This window comes from Stenella coeruleoalba, assembly GCF_951394435.1.
Source record: "Stenella coeruleoalba genome assembly, chromosome: 16".
NCBI classification, from domain to species: Eukaryota; Metazoa; Chordata; class Mammalia; order Artiodactyla; family Delphinidae; genus Stenella; species Stenella coeruleoalba.
Genome location: NC_137162.1, coordinates 53,656,465 through 53,674,259, shown reverse-complemented (window position 1 = coordinate 53,674,259; position 17,795 = coordinate 53,656,465). Strand labels below are relative to the sequence as shown.

Below are 17,795 nucleotides of genomic sequence, written 5' to 3'. Positions count from 1 at the left end.
TGTTGTACACCAGAGTGAATCAGCCATATGCATACATATGTCCCCATGTCCCCTCCCTCTTGAGCCTCCCTCCCATCCTCCCTGTCCCACCCCTCTGGGTCATTGCAAAGCACCGAGCTGATCACCCTGTGCTATGCTGCTACTTCCCACTAGCTATCTCTTTTACATTCGGTAGTGTATATATGTCGATGCTACTCTCACTTTGCCCCAGCTTCCCCCTCCCACCCTGTGTCCTCAAGTCCATTCTCATGTCTACATCTTTATTCCTGCCCTGCAACTAGGTTCGGCAGTATCTTTTTTTTTTTTTTTAGATTCCATATATATGCGTTAGCATACGGTATTTGTTTTTCTCCTTCTGACTTCCCTCTGTATGACAGATTCTAGGCCAATCCACCTCATTACAAATAACTCAATTTTGTTTCTTTTTACAGCTGAGTAATATTCCCTTGTATATATGTGCCACATCTTCTTTATCCATTCGTCTGTCAATGGACATTTAGGTTGGTTCCATGTCCTGGCTGTTGTAAATAGTGCTGCAGTGAACATTGTGGTACATGTCTCTTTTTGAATTATGGTTTTCTCAGGGTATATGCCCAGTAGTGGGATTGCTGGGTCATATGGTAGTTCTGTTTTTAGTTTCTTAAAGAACCTCCATACTGTTTTCACTAGTGGTTGTATCAATTTACATTCCCACCAACAGTGCAGGAAGGAAACACTTTTCACCACACCCTTTCCCGTGTTTATTGTTTCTAGATTTTTTGATAATGGCCATTCTGACTAGTGTGAGCTGGATACCGCATTGTAGTTTTGATTTGCATTTCTCTAATAATTAGTGATGTTGAGCATCTTTTCATGTGCCTCTTGGCCATCTGTATGTCTTCCTTAGTGAAACGTCTATTTATGTCTTCTGCCCATTTTTTAACTGGATTGTTTGTGTTTTTGATATTGAGCTCCATGAGCTGTTTGTATATTTGAGAGATTAATCCTTTGTCTCTTGTTTCATTTGCAAATATTTTCTCCCATTCTGAGGGTTGTCTTTTTGTCTTGTTATGGTTTCCTTTGCTGTGCAAAAGCTTTTAAGTTTAATTAACTCCCATTTGTTTATTTTGTTTTTATTTCCATTACTCTAGGAAGTGGGTCAAAAAAGGTCTTGCTGTGGTTTATGTCAAAGAGTGATTTTTCCTTTGTTTTCCTCCAAGAGTTTTATAGTGTCTGGTCTTACATTTAGGTCTTTAATCCATTTTGAGTTTATTTTTGTGTATGGTGTTAGGTAGTGTTCTAATTTCATTCTTTTACATGTAGCTGTCCAGTTTTCCCAGCACTAATTATTGAAGAGGTTGTCTTTTATCCATTTTATGTTCTTGCTCCTTTATCATAAATTAGGTGCCCATATGTGCGTGGGTTTATCTTTGGGCATTCTATCCTGTACTGTTGATCTATAATTCTGTTTTTGTGATAGTACCATACTGTGTTTATTACTGTAGCTTTGTGGTATAGTTTGAAGTCAGGGAGCCTGATTCCTCCAACTCCGTTTTTATTTCTCAAGATTGCTTTGGCTATTCAGGGTCTTTTGTGTGTCCATACGAATTGTACAATTTTTTGTTCTAATTCTGTTAAAGAATGCCATTGGTAGTTTGATAGGGGATTGCATTGAATCTGTAGATTGCTTTGGGTAGTATAGTCATTTTCACAATATTGATTCTTCCAATCCAAGAACACGGTATATTTCTCCATCTGTTTATGTCATCTTTGATTTCTTTCATCAGTGTCTTATAGTTTTCTGCATACAGGTCTTTTGTCTCCTTAGGTAGGTTTATTCCTAGGTATTTTATTCTTTTTGTTGTGATGGTAAATGGGATTGTTTCCTTAATTTCTCTTTCTGATTTTTGGTTGTTGGTATATGGGAATGCCAGAGATTTCTGTGCATTAATTTTGTATCCTGCAATCTTACCAAATTCACTGATTAGTTCTAGTAGTTTTCTGGTGGCATGTTTAGGGTTTTCTATTTATAGTATCATGTCATCTGCAAACAGTGACAGTTTTACTTCTTTTCCAATTTGTATTCCTTTTATTTCTTTTTCTTCTCTGACTGCTGTGGCTAGGACTTCCAGAACTATGTTGAATAAGAATGGCGAGAGTGGGCAACCTTGTCCTGTTCCTAATCTTAGTGGAAATGCTTTCAGTTTTTCACCATTGAGTATGATGCTTGCTGTGGGTTTGTCGTATATGGCCTTAATTATGTTGAGGTATGTTCCCTTTATGCCCATTTTCTAGAGAGTTTTTATCATACATGCGTGTTGAATTTTGTCAAAAGCTTTTTCTGCATCTATTGAGATGATCATATTGTTTTTATTCCTTAATTTGTTAATGTGGTGTATCATATTGATTGATTTGCATATATTGAAGAATCCTTGCATCCCTGGGATAAATCCCGCTCGATCATGGTGTATGATCCTTTTAATGTGTTGTTGTATTCTGTTTGCTAGTATCTTGTTCAGGATTTTTGCATCTATGTTCATCAGTGATATCGGTCTGTAATTTTCTTTTTTTGTGATATCTTTTTCTGGTTTTGTTATCAGGGTGATGGTGGTTTTGTAGAATGAATTTTGGAGTGTTTCTCCCTCTGCAATTTTTTGGAAGTGTTTGAGAAGGATGGGTGCTAGCTCTTCTCTAAATGTTTGATAGAATTCACCTGTGAAGCCATCTGGTCCTGGACTTTTGTTTGTTGGGAGATTTTTAATTACAGTTTCAGTTTCATTACTTGTGATAGGTCTGTTTATATTTTCTAATTCTTCCTGGTTCAGTCTTGGAAAATTGTACCTTTCCAAGAATTTGTCCATTTCTTCGTGGTTGTCCATTTTATTGGCATATAGTTGTTTGTAGGAGTCTCTTATAATCCTTTTTATTTCTGCAATGTCAGTTGTGATTTCTCCTTTTTGATTTGTAATTTTATTGATTTGTGTCCTCTCCCTTTTTTTCTTGAGGAGTCTGGCTAAGGGTTTATCAATTTTGTTTATCTTCTCAAAGAACCAGCTTTTAGTTTTATTGATCTTTGCTATTGTTTTCTTCATTTCTATTTCACTTATTTCTGCTCTGATCTTTATGATTTCTTTCCTTCTACTGACTTTGGGTTTTCTTTGTTCTTCTTTCTCTAGTTGTTTTAAGTGTAGGGTTAGATTGTTTATTTGACATTTTTCTTGTTTCTTGAGGTGAGATTGAATTGCTATAAACTTCCCTCTTAGAACTGCTTTTGCTCTGTCCCACAGGTTTTGGGTCATTGTGTTTTCATTGTCATTTGTTTCTATGTATTTTTTAATTTCTTCTTGATTTCTTCAGTGATGTCTTGGTTATTTAGTAGTGCACTGTTTAGCCTCCATGTATTTGTGTTTTTTACAGTTTTTTTTCCTGTGATTGATTTCCAGTCTCATAGCATTGTGGTCAGAAAAGATGCTTGATACGATTTCAATTTTCTTAAATTTTCTGTGGCTTGATTTGTGACCCAAGATGTGATCTCTCCTGGAGAATGTTCCATGTGCACCTGAGAAGACAGTGTATTCTGCCACTTTTGGGTGGAATATTCTATAAATATCAATTAAATCTATCTGGTCTACTGTGTCATTTATAGCTTGTGTTTCCTTATTTATTTTCTGTTTGGATGATCTGTCCATTGGTGTAAGTGGGGTATTAAAGTCCCCTACTATTATTGTGTTACTGTCAATTTCTCCTTTCATGGTTGTTAGTATTTGCCTTATGTATTGAAGTGCTCCTGTGTTGGGTGCCTAAACATTTATAATTGTTATACCTTCTTCTTGGATTGATCCTTTGATCATTATGTAGTGTCCCTCCTTATATCTTATAACTGTCTTTATTTTAAAGTCTATTTATCTGATGTGAGTATTGCTACTCCATGTTTCTTTTGATTTCCATTTGCATGGAATATCTTTTTCCATCCTTTCACTTTCAGTCTGTATGTGTCCCTAGGTCTGAAGTGGGTCTCTTGTAGACAGCATATATATGGGTCTTGTTTTTGTATCCATTCAGCCAGTCTGTGTCCTTTGGTTGGGGCATTTAATCCATTTACATTCAAGGTTATTATCAATATGTATGTTCCTGTCACCATTTTCTTAATTGTTTTGTGTTTGTTTTTGTGCGTCTTTTTCTTCTGTTGTGTTTCCTAACTAGAGACGTTTCATTAGCATTTGTTGTAAAGCTGGTTTGGTGGTGCTGAATTCTCTTAGCTTTTGCTCGTGTGAAAAGGTTTTGACTTCTCCATGGAATCTGAATGAGATCCTTGCTCGGTAGAGTAATCTTGGTTGTAGTTTTTTCTCTCTCATCACTTTAAGTATATCTTGCCACTGCCTTCTTACCTGTAGAGTTTCCACTGAAAATTCAGCTGATGACCTTATAGGGATTCCTTTGTATGTTATTTTTTGTTTTTCCCTTGCTGCTTTTAATATTTTTTCTTTGAATTTAATTTTTGTTAGTTTGATTAATATGTGTCTTGGTGTTTTTTTCCTGAGGTTTATCCTGTATGGGAGTCTCTGTTCTTCCTGGACTTGGGTGGCCATTTCCTTTCCCATGTTAGGGAAGTTTTCAACTATAATCTCTTCAAATAATTTCTGAGACCCTTTCTTTTTCTCTTCTTCTTCTGGGACCACATAATTCGAATGTTGCTGCATTTAGTGTTGTCCCAGAGGTCTCTTGAGATTGTCTTCAATTCTTTTCATTCTTTTTTCTTTATTTTGCTCCCTGGCAGTTATTTCCACCCTTTTGTCTTCCAGCTTACTTACTCGTTCTTCTGCCTCAGTTATTGTGTTATTGATTACTTTTAGTGTATTTTTTATTTCAGTTATTTTATTGTTCATCTTCTTTGTTCTTTAGTTCTTCTAGATATTTGTTAAACATTTCTTATATTTTCTCAATCCCTGCCTCCATTCTATTTTCGAGATTCTGGATCATCTTTACTATCATTACTTTGAGTTCTTTTTCAGGTAGATCACCTATTTCCTCTTCATTTATTTGGTCTTGTTGTTTTTAACCTTGCTCCTTCATCTGTGACTTTTTTTTTTGCCGTCTCACTTTTTTTTTTTAATGAGTGGGGTTGTGTTCCTGTCTTACTGGTTGGCCTGAGGCTTCCAACACTGGAGTTTGTAGGCTATTGGGTAGAGCTGGGTCTTGGTGCTGAGATGAGGAACTCTGTGAGACCTTACTCCATTGAATATTCCCTGGGATCTGAGGTTCTCTGTTAGCCCAGTGGTTTGGGCTTGGAGCTCCCACTGCAGGAGCTTCGGCCTGACCCCTGGCTCGTGAACCAAGATTCTGCAAGCTGCATGGGGTGGCCAAAAAAAAAGAGAGAGAGAACAATAACGAAGTAAAAAATAAAATTAGACTAGGAAACTAACAGATGTGTTAGAAAGAATATAAAAATGAAAATATAGATGAATCAGCAGCCAGAAGGTACATCAGTACCACAATAGGAAAAAAAAAAAAGAGGAGGAGAAAAAAAGCGGGGGGAAGACCTTGGCTTGGAGGGTGGTTCCTAAGCAAGGGTGAGGTTTGGGTGGTGGGTGGGGCCTATGCTTAGGACCCACAGGGCTGGAAAAGGCCCTGGGGGCTGTGGGGGGTGGAGCTTAGGCTCAAGGAACAGCAGGGGCCCAGGCGTGCCCCCCACCCCTGGTCTCAGAGGACAGGGGACCTCACCTGGGAGCCCAACAGGCTTCCTGGGCTTGAGTGGTCAGAGTAAATGCCCTCTCCTCTCCTGCTCCTCCAGCCCTCTCCTCTCCTGCTCCTCCAGCCTGGGAGCACCCCTCCCACCTGCCTCTCCTGATCTCCCCGGCCTATGCCCCAGAACCAATTCGGCTGGAGGGTGGGGTGGGTGGGGGGCCTCGGAGGGCAGGGAACTGGCCTGGGAGCTCAGCAGGCTCTCTGGGCCTGAGTGGGTGGGGTAAACCCCCTCTGCTCCTGTCCTGCTCCTCGTGGAGGGCCCCTCCTGCCTGCCTCTCCCGTTCCCCCCTTGGCCTCCTTCCTATGCCCCCAAGGACCCATGCGGCATGGAGGGGGCTTTGGGGTGGGGTGGGGTACCGGCTTGGGAGTTCAGCAGGCTCCCCGGCCTGAGTGGCCAGGCGATCACCCTCCGCTCCTCTCCCGCTCTTCCCAGAGAGTCCCTCCCGCCTGCCTCTCCTGATCTCCCCAGCCTCGGGGGCCGATTCTGTCTGGCCTTCACTTCTCCTCCCCCGTCAGTTCCCCTACATTCTACTGGTTCACTTTGGGGTTCCTCCCGTCTCCTTGGGCATTAGAGTTCCCCACCAGTGGCCGGCAGCCGCCCTAGTTATGGGGAGACACTAACTCCGTGTCTTCCACACTGTCATCTTGACTCCGTCTCCTCTGCTTTAGTTTTGAAAGGAAATGTAATGCTAGTAAACTTAGTAGTTTCACGGTTGAAGATATTTTTACTACTTACTTTTTTTTAAAGATACCACTTTTTCATTTTAACTTTCTTACTAACTTTGTGGTATGCAACCTAAGGCACTTCTACTCATGTAATTTAGAAAGTACCACCAATTAAATCACAGAGAAAAATAATATTTTCCTTGGCAGAGGCATTTGGCAAGAAGACTGTTTCTTCCTTTCTATTATTTTTTTATCTAAGGGACAATATCATTTAAGGAAAGTTTTTTTTAATTGAAGTGTAGTTGATTTACAATGTTGTGTTAATTTCTGCTGTACAGCAAAGTGAGCCAGTTATACATATATATACATTGTTTTTCATATTTTCCATTATGGTTTATCACAAGATATTGAATATAGTTCCCTGTGCTCTACAGTAGGACCTTGTTGTTTATCCATTCTGTATATAATAGTTTGCATCTGCTAGCCCCAAACTCCCACTCCATCCCTTCCCCACACCCCCTAAAGAAAGTTTTAAATGAACAAGTTCATGGATCACCAACCATCAGAAATATTATACATTTTCCTTGGTCTCTAATAACTTGGATGTATATTGTCTTAAATAATGGTAATCAACAGTTAGACTTTAGAACCTATTTTATGTTTTGCTTTTAACACTAATATGTCATTTATGTATTTTATAAAAAGATTTATTTATTTAACTTATTTTTGGCTGCGTTGGGTCTCAGTTGCAGCACACAGGATCTTCGTTGAGGCATGTGGGATCTTTTGCTGCGGCTCAGAGGCTCTTCCTTGTGGTGTGCGGGCTTCTGTCTAGTTTTGGCATGCGAGTTTTCTCTTCTCTAGTTGTGGCGTGCAGGCTCCAGCACGCAAGGGCTCTGTAGTTGTGGCACACAGGTTCCAGTGTGTGGGCTCTGTAGTTTGTGACACGCAGGCTCTAGTTGAGGCACATGAGCTCAGTAATTGTGGCATGCTGGCTTAATTGCCCCACAGCATATGGGATCTTAGCTCCCTGACCAGGGATCGAACCCACGTCCCCTGCATTGTAAGGCAGATTCTTTACACTGGACAACCAAGGAAGTCCCTAATATGTCATTTATTTTCATTTATATTGTCTTCTTAAATAGTAATTTAAAATATTACATTGTATTCCATCAGGTTGATATGCTGAAACTTACTAGCTATTCTTTCACCAGAAGAATTTAAATTCTCAGTACTTGATTTCCATTCCTCTTTCATATCCCTGATTTTCTGTTAATGCCATGTTTATTTCTGGAAAAGTTTGTATCCCTAGAGGATTATTTTCCCTGGGCAGCTAATTGTCACAATAAAGCATTAGTAGAATAATTTGCTGCAGCAAATCTAATTTGCCTATTTTTTTTTAACACCATCTCAGAGATTCACCCTAGAGTCTGTCATGGCCAGTGCAGGTAACATGGTAATCGCATCCCAAATGGGAAATGAGAACACCACCTATTCCTTATAAGGATGGGCCTGATGGTTCCTCACCAGAACTAGCCTGTCATTCACTTCCCACCTGCACGGGGGAGAGGAATCCCATTCAGATGAGTCACTTCTGCCTCAGCTCTTACAGGGAATGATAGAGACAGACTCTTCTGAAATTTTTTCTTTTTTCTCCTTTGATGCTCATTGTCATGTTTTTCTCATTTTTCCTTCTATTTTTTCTATATATGTCATCTTCTTTTCCATCAGTTATCATTGATCTGTCCTGTTTTCTTTCCTCTTTTTCTATTTTTTTATTTCATTTTTTTTTTACCACATTGCATATCTTTTGTTAGTCTCTTTCATGCTTCCTTTTCTCACCCACATCTCTCCATCATTTTAAAATTTTTTTCTGATTTTATCGCATTTTTCTTTGAGGTGTCATAGCACAATATTAGAAGAGCTGTATCTAGCGTCAGGTTTTCTGGGTTAAATCTCACTTCTACCACTTACTAGATGTATGACCTTGGGCAAGATATATGTTCTTATCTGTAAAACAGGAATAAAAACAATAATTCCCCCATAAAGTTGTTGTGAAGATTAAATAAATTATTACAGATAAATTGTTTAGAAGTGTGCTTGGCCTGTAAGCGTCTACTATTAATATTCTCATTGCTTTACACCCTTTATTTGTAGCTCCTTTTAATTCTCTTCAGCACCTCTGTCATTTTCTTCAGCTACAACTTTTTTTCCTCTGTTGATAGCCTAACATGGGTTTATTTTTTAAATTGCTTTGCTTTTACTTGTGTTCTATTACACTCTTTTTTGCTCTTTTAATTCATTTCTATCTTTCCTGTGCACAGAAAACTTTTACAGTTATAATTTCCTTTCTTTCTCTAACTTTTTTTAACAGGTTTGTGGGGGTTTTTTTTGTTTTTTAAAATTTATTTATGGCTGTGTTGGGTCTTCGTTTCTGTGCGAGGGCTTTTCTCTAGTTGTGGCAAATGGGGGCCACTCTTCATCGCAGTGCGCAGGCCTCTCACTATCGCAGCCTCTCTTGTTGCGGAGCACAGGCTCCAGACGCGCAGGCTCAGTAATTGTGGCTCATAGGCCCAGTTGCTCCGCGGCATGTGGGATCTTCCCAGACCAGGGCTCAAACTCGTGTCCCCTGCATTGGCAGGCAGATTCTCAACCACTGTGCCACCAGGGAAGTCCTTTCTCTAATTCTTTACCTCTCTTTAATGTCCTTAAGTCCATTTTATTTATCATAGGAATGCAGCCTTCTCTAGGTTTTACATTTACTGTATTGTTTTAAAATCTCTTCTTTTATTGTTTATTCATCATTTAGTAATCTGGCTTAGTTATCCTTAGAGGTGACATTTTTTCACATATTCTCTTGTGTGTTTTACATTTCATTTCTGCTCCCCTGTCTCCCATTCCATTTATAATTTTATAATGTTATATATCTTCTATTATTTTGCATTTTTATTGATGTTTTTTTATTTCATTTATTTATCTTGAGATATTTCTATGTTTGAGTACTTCTATCCTCTTTATTTCTTTGAATATGTTTTCTTCTATCGTTTGCTGTGTTTTTTCCCCAAATCACTCTCTTGATCACTTTATCCTATCTTATTTTCAATTCAATAAATTTGTTTCTCTAGAGAGTCTATTTTTTTCTTATCTCACAAACCCCCTTTACCTTATTATATTCTTTACGCATATTCCCCCTATATTTCTCACATTCTTTTCTCTCTTTTTTCTCCATTATAATTTGACTTCTTACTTGCTCTCAATATTTGCTCTTAAATGTTTTAAATTATCACCTATATTTTTTCTTATTATGTTGACAGGTTAAAAAATATCTTCTATGGGATAATCATATCTCTGTTAGCTCAGAAACAGATCTTTCCTATATGGAGCTCAGTTTCCAGTAGAAGCAGCAGAAACTCCAGATACTTTTAGTACTGTGATAAATGCTATGGGAAAGATAGATGAAAATTCCTCAAGAAGATAAGAAAAGTCTTACCTGGAACAGTTTCTAACTTCTAGTGTTAAATTATTTCACCTAATTTATTTTTCTTTTTTATACTTATTTTTTTCCATTAAATATTCCATTACCCTAGGAGTAAATGTTTCTATTCCATAGAAGAATATCTGTAGTGCTATAGAAATTTATATTAATAACATTTTAAATTCTAAATAAAGATATATTCTATAGACTGCATAGAGTACTTTGTGAATTACTGTTACAATTGAAATTATCACACTTTTTAAGGAGATGAAATTCATAATACAGTATTGTTCTTAAAACTTTTGAAAGTAAAATGTAAAGTGAGGATTACTATTTTAAAAAACTAAAAGGAAATTTTCAGATTTGATAACTTACCCTGCCAGATATTTGACTACATTTAAGCAACAATAAATAAACATGTGTAATGATGATTAGCTATAAATTCAATTATTCAGTGGAAAGTAGTAGTTCATTAAAAAGCAGATCAGAGGAATTATAAGCAACCTGTATATAATAATTTAGCATTAAGAATTAGGAAAGAATAGTCTCTATATGTGTGCTGTCCAGAATGGTAGCCACTAGCCAGTGAGTACCTGAAATGTGGCTAATTCAAACCAAGACGTGCTTTCAGTATAAAATACACACTGAATTTTGGAGACTTAGAATTGAAAAAGAATCTAAAACATCTCTATTTTTATATTGATTATATGTTGAAATAATATTTGGATATATTGAGTCAAAATACATGGTTAAATTATTTTATTTCCACTTATTTTTTCCCTTTATTTTTTAATTGAAGGATAGTTGATTTACAATGTTAGTTTCAGGTGTGCAGCGAAGTGGTTCAGTTATACATATGTATTTCAATCTATTCTTTTTCAGATTCTTTTCCATTATAGGTTATTACAAGGTACTGAATATGGTTCTTTGTGCTATACAGTAGGTCCTCGTTTATCTATTTTATACATAGCAGTCTGTATATGTTAATCCCAAACTCCTAATTTATCCCTCCCCCCGTTTCTATTTATTTTTTAAAATGTATCTAGTATAAACTTAAAATGACAATATAACTTACATATTTTATTATTGAATAGTGCAGTGCTAGATAATTGTAGGTGAGGTGATGTGTCTCTGTCTCCTTTGTATTGGGTTCACCATCATATGCCCCACATTAAGCACACGCTTTCGTCAGTCCAGAAGTACGTGCAGACATCTACATATTAATACATAATCAGTTCCCGTAAATTCATTCCTCAAATCCTTTTCTCTTGTATAGTAATTCAGAATTCTATTTATCGTGCACGAATTTTGTGTGATATTCCTTGGTCTGATTTTGCCTTTTTATTCAGTGCTGTTTTTTCAGATCTTTATATATTAATGATTTAAGTCTAAATCATTCTAACTTCTGCACATTTTTTACTTACAGAATTCACATTTATATTCATCTATATCTGAATTGGTGAATAGTTGTTTCATGTCCTTGTAAAGCTGTCTATACTGAATATACATTCAAGCATAAAACTGATGTATCAGATGGTATGTACATATTAAATTCAATAAACACTTCCAAATTACACTCTAGAATTAACATACTAGTTTACTACACCACTAATAGTATCTGACAGTTTCTATTTTCCCACATCCTCACTAGCTCTTGAGATTATCTGACTGATGTTCTTGTCAGCATGATGATGAAGTACAATATCTTCCTGTTCTTCTAAGACGCATTTTTGTAATTGCTACTGGAGTTAAATGTAGTTTCAAAGCTTAGTTGATCATGGGGTAACCCCTTCTATGAATTATTCCATAGATTGTCCAGTTGTCTTTGGGTACCCTGTCTTTCTCTTATAGATTTAAAGGAGATACTAGCATATTGAGGAGATAAGAATAATACATTTTCAGTTCAGGATGCATTGCAAATATCTCACTGTGTCTCCAACTTTTCTATTTTCCATTGTATAACTCTTGGTAGGGGATATTTTATATGAACATACACAGACACACATATATGTACATATATACACATAAATATATATGTATGTATATGTATACATATATACTAATATATACACACGCTAATAATTCCAGATTAAAATCAGGTTAATTGTTACTAAATAACTGATAGAAATCTTAGAAATAAATCTCAGAAGTTAGCAGGTAACTTTCTTATTTTAAAATCAACAAATACCAAAGGACAAAATAATTTTGTGTATAGTAAATTAGGTTCAATAACTTAGAAAAATATATGAACAAAATTTAATGGCAACATATATTGAAATATATAAATTGAATTGAATATATTTATTCAATAAATTGAATATATTGAATATATTTATTGAATTTATTCATGAATCGAATATATTAAATTTAATAAATTTATTTTATTAAATATGCAAAATATATCAGCCATACAAATATGCAGATCATTTAAAATCAACACTTTTTTCACACACACACACACACACACACATTTTATTTTTACAAGAGACAAATAAACTGACACCAAGCATTGTAAATGGATGACCACAACAAAAGCAACAATGATTGCAATTACCAAACACGAAACACACTCATACTATGTCATAATATTGACATTTAGTCCAGTAATCCTCCACTGTAACAGCTCCTTTACTTTGCAGTGAAAATTGATTTGTATATTTTTTGCCTCTGAGTCCTTGTGGGATTTTTTTTTTTATTCAAACAAAGTCACAAAAATTATAATCATCCTCATCAGTTCACTCAGTCCCATGTAATTAATTTTTTTTCATCTTGATCTTTTGTTAGCACTTTTATGAATTCTGAAAATGCTTATTCATTCAGTTCAGCAGTATAGTCAGTTACCAGAAACTTGTACCTGTCAGAGTCTTTTCCATCAGTTCCTTGAAGATGAAACCCTTTTATAGGAACATTTCTGCAAAAGCATCAGAGTACACCCAGAACTGTCTGTAAATGACAAAAGACTTTTAAGTGACCACAGTTAAAGATTTGATGAAAGTTCATAATAATGCAATTGACAAGGAAATTTAGTTATTTCTGAGATATACATTTTAAAGTAATAACTAGAATTATAACTTATAACATTATACCAGAACATATCTTTTTAGAAATTTCATGTAATGTCTGAAACGTATTAACGTATTTCCATACAAATAACCCAAAGAAAGTTTAGTATTAGTTGTTTTTTGTTTGTTTTTTTATACTGCAGGTTCTTATTCGTCATCAGTTTTATACACATCAGTGTATACATGTCAATCCCAATCGCCTGATTCAGCACACCACCATCACCACCCCACTGTAGTTTTCCCCCCTTAGTGTCCATACGTTTGTTCTCTACATCTGTGTCTCAACTTCTGCCCTGCAAACTGGTTCATCTGTACCATTTTTCTAGGTTCCACATACATGCGTTAATATGCGATATTTGTTTTTCTCTTTCTGACTTACTTCACTGTGTATGACAGTTTCTAGGTCCATCCACGTCTCAACAAATGACTCAATTTCGTTCCTTTTTATGGCTGAGTAATATTCCATTGTATATATGTACCACAACTTCTTTATCCATTCATCTGTCAATGGGCATTTAGGTTGCTTCCATGACCTGGCTATTGTAAATAGTGCTGAAATGAACATTGGGGTGCATGTGTCTTTTTGAATTATGGTTTTCTCTGGGTATATGCCCAGTGGTGGGATTGCTGGGTCATATGGTAGTTCTATTTTTAGTTTTTTAAGGAACCTCCATACTGTTCGCCATAGTGGCTGTATCAATTTACATTCCCACCAACAGTGCAAGAGGGTTCCCTTTTCTCCACACCCTCTCCAGCATTTGTTGTTTGTAGATTTTCTGATGATGCCCATTCTAACTGGTGTGAGGTGATACCTCATTGTAGTTTTGATTTGCATTTCTCTAATAATTAGTGATGTTGAGCAGCTTTTCATGTGCTTCTTGGCCATCTGTATGTCTTCTTTGGAGAAATGTCTATTTAGGTCTTCTGCCCATTCTTGGATTGGGTTTTTTGTTTCTTTAATATTGAGCTACTTATATATTTTGGAGATTAATCCTTTGTCTGTTGATTCATTTTCAAATATTTTCTCCCATTCTGAGGGTTGTTTTTTCATCTTGTTTATGGCTTCCTTTGCTGTGCAAAAGCCTTGACGTTTCATTAGGTCCCATTTATTTATTTTTGTTTTTATTTCCATTACTCTAGGAGGTGGATCAAAAAAGATCTTGCTGTGATTTCTGTCAAAGAGTGTTCTTTCTATGTTTTCCTCTAAGAGTTTTATAGTGTCATCTTACATTTAGGTCTTGAATCCATTTTGAGTTTATTTTTGTGTATGGTGTTAGGGAGTGTTCTAATTTCCTTCTTTTACATGTACCTGTCCAGTTTTCCCAGCACCACTTATTGAAGAGACTGTCTTTTCTCCATTGTATATCTTTTCCTCCTTTGTCATAGATTAGTTGACCATAGGCGGGTGGGTTTATCTCTGGGCTTTCTATCTTGTTCCATTGATCTATGTCTCTGTTTTTGTGCCAGTACCATAGTGTTTTGATTACTGTAGCTTTGTAGTATAGTCTGAATTCAGGGAGTCTGATTCCTCCAGCTCCGTTTTTTTTCCCTCAAGACTGCTTTGGCTGTTTGGGGTATTTTGTGTCTCCATGCAAATTTTAAGATGATTTGTTCTAGTTCCGTAAAAAATGCCAGTGGTAGTTTGATAGGGATTGCATTGAATCTGTAGATTGCATTGGGTACTATAGTCATTTTCATAATATTGATTCTTCCAATCCAAGAACATGGTATATCTCTCCATCTGTTGGTATCATCTTTAATTTCTTTCATCAGTGTCTTATATCTGCATATAGGTCTTTTGTCTCCCTAGGTAGATTTATTCCTAGGTATTTTTTGTTGTTGCAATGGTAAATGGGAGCGTTTCCATAATTTCTCTTTCAGATTTTTCATCATTAGTGTATAGGAATGCAAGAGATTTCTGTGCATTAATTTTGTATCCTGCAACTTTACCAAATTCATTGATTAGCTCTAGTAGTTTTCTGGTGGCATTTTTAGGATTCTCTATGTATAATATCATGTCCTCTGCAAACAGTAACAGTTTTACTTCTTCTTTTCCAATTTGTGTTCCTTTTATTTCTTTTTCTTCTCTGATTGCCATGGCTAGGACTTCCAAAACTATGTTGAATAATAGTGGTGAGAGTGGACATCCTTGTCTTGTTCCTGATCTTAGAGGAAATGCTTGCAGTTTTTCATCATTGAGAATGATGTTTGCTGTGGGTTTGTTGTAGATGGCCTTTATTATGTTGAGGTAGGTTCCCTCCATGCCCACTTTCTGCAATTTTTGTCATAAATGGGTGTTGAATTTTGTCAAAAGCTTTTTCTGCATCTATTGAGATGATCATATGGTTTTTATTCTTCAATTTGTTAATATGGTGTATCACATTGATTGAATGCATATATTGAAGAATCTTTGCATCCCTGGGTTAAATCCCACTTGATCGTGGTGTATGATGCTTTTAATGTGTTGGATTCTGCTTGCTAGTATTTTGTTGAGGATGTTTGTATCTATTTTCATCAGTGATATTGGTCTCTAATTTTCTTTTTTTATAGTATCTGTCTGGTTTTGGTATCAGGGTGATGGTGGCCTCATAGAATGAGGTTGGGACTTTTCCTTCCTCTGCAATTTTTTGGAAGAGTTTGAGAAGGATGGGTGTTAGCTCTTCTCTAAATGTTTGATAGAATTCACCTGTGAAGCCATCTGATCCTGGGCTTTTGTTTGTTGGACGATTTTTAATCACAGTTTCAATTTCATTACTTGTGATTGGTCTGTTCATATTTTCTGTTTCCTCCTGGTTCAGTCTTGGAAGGTTATACCTTTCTAAGAATTTGTCCATTTCTTCCAGGTTGTCCATTTTCTTGGCATAGAGTTGCTTGTAATAGTCTCTTAGGATGCTTTGTATTTCTGTGGTGTCTGTTGTAACTTCTCGTTTTTCATTTCTAATTTTATTGATTTGAGTCCTCTCTTTTTCTCGATGAGTCTGGCTAATAATGGTTTATCAATTTTGTTTATCTTCTTGAAGAACCAAATTCTAGTTTTATTGATCTTTGCTATTGTTTTCTTTGTTTCTATTTCATTTATTTCTGCTCTAATCTTTATGATTTCTTTCCTTCTGATAACTTTTGGCTTTTTTTGTTCTTTTTTCTCTTGTTCCTTTAGGTGTAAGGTTAGATTGTTTACTTGAGATTTTTCTTGTTACTTGAGGTAGGCTTGTATAACTATAAACTTCCCTCTTAGAACTGCTTTTGTTGCATCCCATAGGTTTTGGATCATCGTGTTTTCATTGTCATTTGTCTCTAGGTATTTTTTGATTTCCTCTTTGATTTCTTCAGTGATCTCTTGGTTATTTAGTAACGTATTGTTTAGTCTCCATGTGTTTGTGTTTTTTACATTTTTTCCCCTGTAATTCATTTGTAATCTCATAGCATTGTGGTCAGAAAAGATGCTTGATATGATTTCAATTTTCTTAAATTTACTGAGGCTTGATTTATGACCCAAGATGTGATCTATCCTGGAGAATGTTCCATGCACACTTGAGAAGAAAGTGTAATCTGCTGTTTTTGGATGGAATGTCCTATAAATATCAATTAAGTCTATCTGGTCTGTCGTGTCATTTAAAGCTTGTGTTTCCTTATTTATTTTCATTTTGGATGATCTGTCCATTGGGGTAAGTGAGATGTTAAAGTCCCCCACTATTATTGTGTTACTGTGTATTTCCTGTCTTATAGCTGTCAGCAGTTGCCTTATGTATTGAGGTGCTCCTATGTTGGGTGCACATATATTTATAATTTTTATATCTTCTTTTTGGATTGATCCCTTGATCATTATGTAGTGTCCTTCCTTGTCTCTTGTAACATTCTTTATTTTAAAGTCTATTTTATCTGATGTGAGTATTGCTACTCCAGGTTTCTTTTGATTTCCATTTGCATGGAATATCTTTTTGCATCCCCTCACTTTCAGTCTGCATGTGTCCCTAGGTCTGAAGTGGGTCTTTTGTAGACAGCATATATATGGGTCTTGTTTTTGTATCCATTCAGCAAGCCTGTGTCTTTTAGTTGGAGCATTTAATCCATTCACGTTTAAGGTAATTATCAATATGTATGTTCCTGTGACCATGTTCTTAATTGTTTGGGGTTTGTTTTTGTAGCTCCTTTTCCCACTTAGAGAAGTTCCTTTAGCATTTGTTGTAGAGCTGGTTTGGTGGTGCTGAATTCTCTTAGCTTTTGCTTTTCTGTAAAGCTTTTGATTTCTCCATTGAATGTGAATGAGATCCTTGCCAGGTAGAGTAATCTTGGTTGTAGGTTCTTCCCTTTCATCACTTTAAGTATATCATGCCACTCCCTTCTGGCTTGTTTGTAGTTTCTGCTGAGAAATCAGCTGTTAACCTTATGGGAGTTCCCTTGTATGTTATTTGTCATTTTTCCCTTGCTGCTTTCAATAATTTTTCTTTGTCTTTACTTTTTGCCAATTTGATTACTATGTGTCTTGGTGTGTTTCTCCTTGGGTTTATCCTGTATGGGACTCACTGCGCTTCCTGGACTTGGGTGGCTATTTCCTTTCCCATGTTAGGGAAGTTTTTGACTACAGTCTCTTCAAATATTTTCTCTGCTCCTTTCTCTCTCTCTTCTCCTTCTGAGACCCTTATAATGCCAATGTTCTTGCATTTAATGTTGTCCCAGAGGTCTCTTAGGCTGTCTTCATTTCTTTTCATTCTTTTTTCTTTAGTCTGTTCCACAGCAGTGAATTCCACCATTCTGTCTTCCAGGTCACTTATCCGTTCTCCTGCCTCAGTTATTCTACTATTGATTCCTTCTAGTGTAGTTTTCATTTCAGTATTGTATTGTTCATCTCTGTTTGTTCTTTAATTCTT

General features: G+C 36.2%; 1 long non-coding RNA gene across 1 annotated transcript in view; it reads left to right on the top strand.

The window, feature by feature from the left end:
* Positions 1-17,795, top strand: part of LOC307174955 — a 110,099-nt gene that overhangs the window by 69,745 nt on the left and 22,559 nt on the right. The window lies entirely within an intron of this gene.